Below are 9,805 nucleotides of genomic sequence, written 5' to 3'. Positions count from 1 at the left end.
AACCACACTTACTCCGAATAATCTCTCCATCTTACATTACTGTTACACAGCTGGCATTTGTATGCTGATTGGGTCTCACACGCGTGCCCTGGGAAATTTCGGGTCACCTTGGATACCGCGGGAGGTCAGCAGAGATGAAGTCAGATATCAGAACAGGTCTGAAAATGTCTGAGCGGGCTGCTAATCTGACCTTTGGTGTCATGTATTATCTGATTATCTGATGTAGGACAATGCTGCATCAGTGAGGATAACCTGTTGATGACCTTGAGTTCTACTTGCAGTATTTGGTAAGATTAATGTGTTGCCAATTTAATGGTTGAATATTGGATGTTAATATCCTGTAAGTGACAGTGTAAAATGGGAAGTAATGCATTCTCTAATATACTAAAATTACTTTGTTTAAATGGCCTTTTGCAACAAGTGACCTCAGTTGTATTGTTTGGATTGAGTTCTGCTGCTTGTATATACTCGCCAGCCTCTTTTTATTAGGAGTACTTTACTAATAATGGGTAGGACCAATCCCTTGTCGTCTTTCTTCTTTTTCATCCTCAATTCTTCATGGCATGGATTCCATAAAGTGCAGCATTCCTGGTGTAGCACGTGGTCAGCAGCAATATCTGTGTGGCATTCAACAATATCTGGCTGTGGCATTCAAACAAAGCTCAACTGGTATTAAGGGGCCCAGTATGTACCAAAAAAACATTCCCCACACCATTACACCACCAACAGCAGCCTGAACTGTGGACACAAGGCAGGATGTGTCTTCATCTACCCAGTTTCGGTGTGCCTGTGCCCTCTGTAGCATCAGATTCCTGTTCACGGTTGACAGGAGTGGAACCGGGTCGAGTCTTCTGCTCTTGTAACCCATCTGCCTCAAGGTTTGACGTGTTGTGCATTCTGAGATTATTTTCTGCTCGCCATGATTGTAAAGCATTTTTATTTGCTTTACAATCTCAAATCTTAGCCTTCCTTTCAGCTTAAAGCACTTTGGCCATTCTCTTCTGATGTCTTTCATCAACAAGGCGTTTCCGCCTGCAGAGCTGCTGCTTACTGGGTGGTTTTGGTTTTTTTTACGCAATTCTGTGTAAATTCTAGAGACTGTTGTGTCTGAAAATCCTAGGAGATCAGTAGTTTCTGAACTACTCAAACCAGCCCATCTGGCACCAAAAACCATGGTCATGGTTACAGTCAATGAGATCACATTTCCCCCTTCTGATGTTTGATGTGAAGATTAACAGAAGCTCTTGACCTGTATGATTTTATCCTGCCACATGACTGGCTGATGAATGAGCAGGTGTAAATATGTTCCTAATAAAGTGGCCAGTGAGTGTAGTTGCATACTGTAGATCCTGGAAAGTACAACATGAATCAAAATTCTACAATTCATCAGTTCATCAACACAGTATTACAACGGTGTCCTTGAGGTCAGTATAACCATTTCACAGTAATGTAAAGATCTTCTTCCTGAAATGATTTATGTATTTACACCAGTATCTTGTATATGCATGTAAAACGCTACTCTTGTTCTTATGGACTACCGACTGTTGACCGTAAACTATATGCATTTCTACCTAGAGGCTACTTTTAAAGCGATGTTATTTATATTCCACTGTAAATATGAGTCTTAGGTATACCAAGTACAAGATGTGTGTAATATGTTCATTTCTACCTTTTAGTTAATTTGCTTCATTTTTTTTTTATATTTTTTTATTTGTCCTGAAATAAATTTTGATCCCCATCATAGACTTATTTTGTTAACAATTATAAATCTGTTATATGTCCTAAGTTGGAATTCACTCTGTCAGTAATTGTGCCTTTTTCCGAAGATCTTTTATTTCTGAGCGGACATTAGTGATGAGAGAGAATGAGCCTCGGATTTCGACTGCTTTCTGATGCTGTAAAAGAAACCTCCCTAGTCACCCTTCTGCTGTTCTGTCAGTTTATTTATCTAAGATTTACACTTTTCAGCACCTTTTTAGTTAAGAATAAACCAGCCTTAATTTGTAGAGAAATCCTCAGTTATTTTAAAGGAAATATCAGCTTCTGAAATATTACTTCTCGCTGTTGTGGAACTATCACATCTATGTGATATACAAAAAAATATATATATAGGGCCTTCAAAATAAATGTTGGGTGAAATTTTGGGTTGGAAAAATTTTTTCAGAGTGCATATACAGGGTTGGTCATTATATTAAATATTCAGATGAATTTAATCTGCTTTATGAATATTGGCTATTTCTTCTCTACTTTTGTTGGTTTTATAAGAGGTGTTATAATTTTGATTTCCCTTTATGCATTGCTTTAATTGTTTTAGAGCATACTTAAAGAAAAAATGTTGACCCAGAATGCCAATCAGTTTTGCTTCAGTTTAAGTGCTTCAAGCATCCTCATTTCCTAGGGTCTGTTTATAAACGAGCCACACTTGTTCAGGACAATCTCTGCTCCTTTCATTAGTGTGACACAGCTAGCATTTAAATGCTGATTGGGTCTCACACATGTGCCCCAGGAAATTGTGGGTCACCATGGCAACTGCAGGTCTGAAAAGTTCAGAGCAGCCTGCTGATCTGACCTTTGGTGTCACATATTGTCTTTATCTGATGCAGGACGATGCTGCGTCAGCTAAGATTACCTGTTCTTTAATCCTGCTTGCATTATTTGAGAACACGTCAACGTGCCTGCTCAAGCATTTTGGAAAACTTATGAGACATAAAGTGTGGATGGAGGTTTTACAGAGGTATTTCTAAGTCCTAATGATGGAAACCATATGCAATAATGTCCATACTGTGTTTTTTTGTCTGCAAGTTTTTGAATGTGCATGAGGAAGGAACCTTTTAAAAAGAGTGTTTCGTCAGAGGGTCTTATCAGTCTGCGAGGAAAAAAATCAGCTAAGCAAAGAGGTAATTATACTGTTGAAGTGTCTTTTCATCTTTTTTTCTTGGATGCTTAGATCAAACCTAAACTGGATTATCAGATGGGACACAAGGCATAAGGACACACTTATGAACCACATCATTTAAAGTGGACTGGAATGAGCCAGCTTGGTTTGAATGGAGGTGAAGTATTGCGATCCAGAGTCAAAATCAGTATAATCATTCAGCCTCTGCTAGGTTTGTGAAACTGGCCAACATTCACATGTGTTCATAAAGCAGGTGTTTTTATCCAACATGATTTACAAATGTGGCACAATCCAACAGGACTGCTAAAGAAAGCAACAGTGAAGTTTTCACCAACTGACCAACAATTGCAAGACCTTTATACAAACGTAGTGAGCCAGAAACGAGGGAGCGGAGAAACCTAGTCACAAAGCAGACATTCAGACTATAATGACAGATCCTATGTTGCCTATTTTTGACAAAAAGTTGAAAAGGATTCATTTGTAATAGAAAGCTGAGCTGTACACATAGGCTTATACAACAAAGATCAAAGAGTTGTACAGTTTTTCCACCAGACAATGCGGCACAGAACAGAAACAGATGCAAACCCAGGACTCGGGGGCATAGCGAGACCTTTTACAATGGGGTGGCCAGGTTAGACCCAACGACTGTATTGGGGTGGCAAGCTAAAGTGGGGCAAAATACTAATTTGCATCCATAGAAAATAACATAATATGGCTACCCCTATCCATGTATGGCCTGAGTAGGATCCCCATAGGACACAGCACACACCTAAGCAGCATTTGTTTTTCATCTAGCAAGCTAGAAAAAGCTAGAATAAGCATCAGGGTCATATTTGATTTCAAAAGAGTTTTAGCTTTAAGTGTATAGTATCCAGGTGAAGATGAATGTCATGTTTTATTCCTTACATAGTGCTTTTATAGACACATTTATATAAGGAATAATGTATGAGGCTTTGAGCAAACTTTTGCAAATTAACTATTTAACTATTACTTAGCCCACAGATGGAGATAGTCCATGGATGGAGCCCATAAGGTGCACATAATATAATTTAAGGTGAAACTTGATCAGCGTTTGTGTTAGGTTAAAATGGAAGACACTTGAACTTTGAAATCATTCCAAATTAGTGACACAGTTCCTTCCTGCTAAGTTCTGTGGCTTAAATCCCGATTGCTGTGGAATAGTCTGGCCTTCATGTCTACATATATGAAGTGCAAAGGGAAAACATTTACAAAAAGACCATGTATCTGAAGGCGCACTGGAACACAGAGACACGTTAGGTGTAACATTTGGGCCGTAAATTTTGAATCAGCTCCTAAAGTCCTTCCAGGGTGACCAAGATCTCATTCAAACACATTCAGTCTTTGTCTGTCACTTCTTTCTCTCTAACTCGCACAGTGCTCGCTTTCATAAGTTCTCTCTTACCAAACTCTTTTAACATTCATTACTCTTTTGTCACTCAGTACGCTACTACTTCTCTCCTGGTTTTCAAATGTAATGACCAGTTAATAATATGCCATATAATTAATGGGTTGTCAGGCCTGTTTCCTCTCGGTTCTTGTTAAGAACTCACTCCACCACCCACCCAACCCTACCTCCCCATCTCTGTACAGATCCAGTACTCGTTCAGAGACTGATGACCCAAACAGCTCATTCCTCCTCAAGCTGGAACATTAGAGTGTGCACGGTAGTCACTAGTCCCACTAACACCTTGATAACTTACTGTCACCAGCCACTTTATTGGGAGCACCTGTACACCTGCTCATGCATGCAATTATCCAAACAGTCATGTCAGCATCATGTGGCAGCAGCACAATGCATAAAATCACGCAGATAGAGGTTAAGAGCTTCAGGTAATGTTCACATAAAATCATCAGAATAGGGAAAAATGTGGCTTTGATCGTCGCATGGTTGTTGATGCCGGACATGCTGGTGTGAGTATTTCACAAACTGCTCATCTCTTAATTTTTACTTCCTTTTTTAGTTTACCCAGAATGGTGCACAAAACAAAGGAAAACAAAAAAAATCCAGCAAGCAGTAGTTCTGCTAGATCTGAGAGGTCAAAGGTGAATGGCCAGACTGCTTAAAGCTGACATGAGGGCTATGGTAACTCAAATAACCACTCTTTACAACCGTGGTGAGCAGAAAAGCATCTCAGAACACATCAAACATTGAGGTAGATGGGCTACAACAGCGTTAGACCACGTCGGGTTTCACTCCTGTCAGAAATCTGAGGCTACAGTGGGCACAAGCTCTAAACAAAATAGTGACAAATATGATACATGATTATAAGTTATCAATGAATTATATCTAGCACAGTATTAGAGCTTTATGAGACATTATTAGATTTTATACAAATGCTTACAAGGAATCAAAGGCAAACCTATAAGCACAGTTGTACTGATTCATGAATATGGGCATCATACAAAGTGTTTCCTTCAATTGCAGTTCTACTGAAAGATATCAATTCATTGATTGTGATTGTCTAAACGCAATTATTGATTGAATTTGCATTTCATTTATGTAATAAGATGTGCATATGTCAATCTTGTCATTTTACATTTAATAATAATATTTCTTTTTTTATATAAACATGGCGAACGTGTGTGTGTGTGTGTGTGTGTGTGTGTGTGTGTGTGTGTGTGTGTATACACAGTGTGTATATACAAAGTGGTAGCGTTCACCCTCTTTGGATAATCAGCTCATCACAGGGCACCATGCACATGCACATGCACACACACACACACATATTCACCCTGAGGTCAAGAAAACCAGGAGCCTGGTGTTATTTTGAGGTGCTGACAGGCAAGCACACCCTCCTACCTCAACTTTTGCAACCTAATCTACTTATTTATAGAATTATAAGGTTACTATGTTTTCCCTTATCTCCATCCTTCCACGCTACTCACCTGCACCATTGGAAATACCCTTTGAAAAGTGTCTGTTGAGAAGCTGAGCGCTACATGGATAGTTGTACAAATAACTGAGTACAAATAACTGATAACAACACACTTAAACTCTATCTGCCTACGTTAACGACTAGTATTTCAGTCTCACAGCCTTCACTCACACTGAAGCCCACTTCTAAGTGACTACTATCATTATCACTCCCTTTAAAACAAAATGGTAGTGTTTACTTTCCCTAATGGATAGTTAGGGGAAGAAACCATAATGTGCTTGACTTTACCTTGCTCTCGCTGCATCAGTCTTATCCTTTATTTATGTGACATTTCCGCTGACCGAACAAAGGTGTGCCCTTATATTCTGCCCTTTCGGCTTTGTACAGAAAGAGGATAGAGTGTGTGTGTGTTTTCATATCATGGGTTGTTCTTTTTATGCATATTATGGAGTAAGAAAACCAAAGAAGCGAAATGTCTTTGTAATTAATCCTGACAAAGAAGTTTTTTTGGCTGGGTTGAGATGTTAATTTTGAGTAGTGATTAAGATTACAGATCTTTTTTGGAACAAATAATATTAGAAACCGTCTGTTCCAGGTTCTTGGTGACTCTTTATCCTCTTATTGCTGTTTTTTGAATAGCAGTAGTTGATGAAAACATGAGAGATGTTCCTACGGGTTTATTTATACCTCTCCTCTCTCTCTCTCCCCCTCTCTCTTTCTCTCGTTTCTGTACTGCACAGTTCCAAAGCCACAAATCAGTAAGCCGCAGTGAGAGACTGATGACCCAAACAGCCCATTTCTCCTCACGCTGGAACATGAGCATGTGTAAGCACGAGTCTCACCAGTCACTAATCTAATGCATAGCTAGAGATGAATAGACATACAGTTGCAAAACATTTTTCTGGAAACATACCCAAAGCATTACAGCACTCCAGATATGAGTTTGGCATGTTGACAACAAGATAACCATCCTGTTGCAGGTTTAATTAAACTAAAATGCAACCATGTGTCAGATACATCATTACTTGTTCTCATACACACACACACACACACACACATACACACACACACATACATGCACACACCTCACTGTTTAACAGCGGTTGTCTGCTATCTAGTTTCACACTGCCTTAGCACTTTCAAAGCACAGGTTTTGTCTCTTCTATTCCATATGCTCTATGTAAACATATTAATGATAATTTATTAGTATGATTTTTAAGATGAATTTATTCTGATTTGGTATTATCGTCGTGATAATGAATTCTCACAGAACCACAGTGCGGTTGAATTCTCAATTGTGATTGGTCAGAATGTATTTAGATTATTGTGCTTATTCTAAAATGTTATCATTTCTGTAGTAACAACGTACATAAGGACCTGGCATGAACAAATTTTAAAAATGTCATTGTAAACATAAATATAATTGCTGACATGAAGTTTTCTGTGAAGAGATGTTTACTTTGCATTTAAGTGGAGTCTCGAGTGTCAGTGTTTTGTAACAGTCAGATATAAAGCTGTAACTTTAAGTGTGGTTTCTTGCTAACATAACAAGCTACATTTTTTTCTTATTAACTTCAAGAAAGAAAGAGAGGCTGCTGATGGATTGACTTGTTTCATGGACCTAAAAAGATAAACATGTTAGACATGTTCTTCTTTATTCAAGGAAAAATTGTTAGCATTGGCAAATTGCTGTGGCATAAGAGGACTAAAACACTTCAGAATGCGCTGTTATAGGAAAATAATCAACTTCAGGGTGGTAATTTACTCTGCTTTGAGTCTGACTGCTTCACACCACCCCATTGTGGATTGTTTTTCTATAACATGATGTCCAACATAGTTATATAAATTAGAGTCTAGATTTAGTAAATGCTTAGAGCTCTAATGAAAATAACCGAGAGATGGCTGTATTTTGAAGAGCATTATGCTCATCGTATTCATTGCTAATACCCTCTAACTGCCCCTCTGGGATGCCATGTGTAGTGCCACTCAAGTGTACTAATTCATGAATATACTGTACAGTCTGTCATTGTTCTCAGATTTCAGCGAAGGAAAACTGTGTAAAGCAACACACTGTGTACCAGCAGATCTGTGCTTTTGTTTGCAGGCTGCTGCTTAGTGGCAGCTCTGACCTATACAAAATTTCACTTGCCCAGCCCACACGTTGCACCTATGTGTGAATACAACCGTGTGCTTAATTATGAATTTCCTTAGCACAAAATGAAGAAGACAAATAATTTAGCGTGTTTGATTTCACAGCTTTTTTTTTAAATCATTAACGCATTATCTTATAGTGTATTTTAAGTAAGGAATAAAACACAATGGGTATGGTGTTGTGGGAAAATAATCAACGATGGGTTGATGTCATGTGGCATGGCATGATGTGAAGTTACTGTTCCCAACCCAAAACTGATTATTTTCTAATAACAGCACACTGAAGTGTTTTTTTTTTTCCTTTTATAGTACAGCAATTTGCCAACATTTGCCAATACTTTTTATTGATTTATTGTTTATAATTAGTTCCTATTATCACTTGCGTCATAGCAGCTGTAAACAGTCATTTCCTCAGCAAATTCTTTTTTTTCTCTCTGTTGAAGTTAATATGAAAAAAAAAAAATGCAGCTTGTCATATTACTGAGAAAGCGCAAAGTCCTCTATCCTGAATAATTTCCTGTTTAATAACATGCATGTCCATTCTATTTTATATCCTTTTCATATCTAAGAAATGTTGCATCCTCTTAGTAGTGATATCTGCAGCATTCGTCCTGATATGCGTTTCTTGTTAACGTCTGTTAGAATACTGCTAGATTATGGACGTTCTTCACCACATCTGGAGACAAAGAAAGTCTTGACTTTTGGCTGCTTGCTTTTTTTTTTTTTTCCAAACTACTTTTTAGATAAAATATAGGACAGAGAAATATTTCCTTAGAAATAAAAGACTTTTTAGTGTGTTTATTTTATTTTATTTGGATTTTGGTTCAGATTTGCTTCCATACAGACCGTAGACAGATGTGCATGGCCTATTGCCTTATAGGTCATTCTTTATAACTATGTGCCCATCGCATGTAATTTGGAAGTCATGGTGTTGATTAAATCTCCACCTCCTACCATTAATCCCAGATTTTTCCTTTGACATGCATTTGTTTAGAAGCGAGTCAGCAAGAGGATACAACTGGATTGCCTAGAAGGAGTGTTGTCTTTCTAATAACTTAAATGAAGATCGATGATGTTGTGATGTATATTATCAGAACACACTGTAGGTGGCAACTAGCAAGCACAGACACACCATGCTGGTGATTCCCTTGACAAGATGCTGCCGTAGGCACTGCTGGACCGCTATAGTTCTCACGTTATTTTTTTTTTTCCTTGTGTGATTGATGTACATGTTTTTAAATTGTATTATTATTTTATTTTATTATTATTTTTCCCCCATAGCGACCTGACAGTTAGACCAACCACTTCCATTACAACCGATTCTGGCTTTCCAGCAATAATAAGAAGCACTTAAAAACCACACTTGAGAGAAGCTCCATAATAGAACCTGCACCTGAGGTATGGTGACTTCTATTACATTGTCTATTAATCATTAGACAGCCAGAAATATGTTCTTCTAGAACCACTGCATCTGTGAAATTTTATAGGAGCCATTATAAGCCTTCATTGTTATCAGTGAAGGTTAATCAGTGATGCAACTGCAATCGACCGCTAATTTATGTGGGTTTTTCCCCACAAAAAGGAGGACATCAGTAACACTGGCGCCAGCAGCCATCATTCTGATCTATTGTCTCACATAGGGAGCAATATTAGACAATATTAGAAAAATCTTATGCAGGACAACATGTGTGTGTGTGTGTTGAATATACAGAAATATATTACATAAAGCGTAATATAAATCATTTAAGCAGAAGTAAAATGCATTAGGATTACGTTTACCACAATAAATCACCCAGTGGACCCAAAGATGTCCATAACGTACAGTACATAGACTCATATATGCTGCTTCTTCATGTCTTTC

This window comes from Pangasianodon hypophthalmus, chromosome 28 (genome assembly GCF_027358585.1).
Source record: "Pangasianodon hypophthalmus isolate fPanHyp1 chromosome 28, fPanHyp1.pri, whole genome shotgun sequence".
NCBI lineage: Eukaryota > Metazoa > Chordata > Actinopteri > Siluriformes > Pangasiidae > Pangasianodon > Pangasianodon hypophthalmus.
This window is presented reverse-complemented; position numbering follows the sequence as displayed.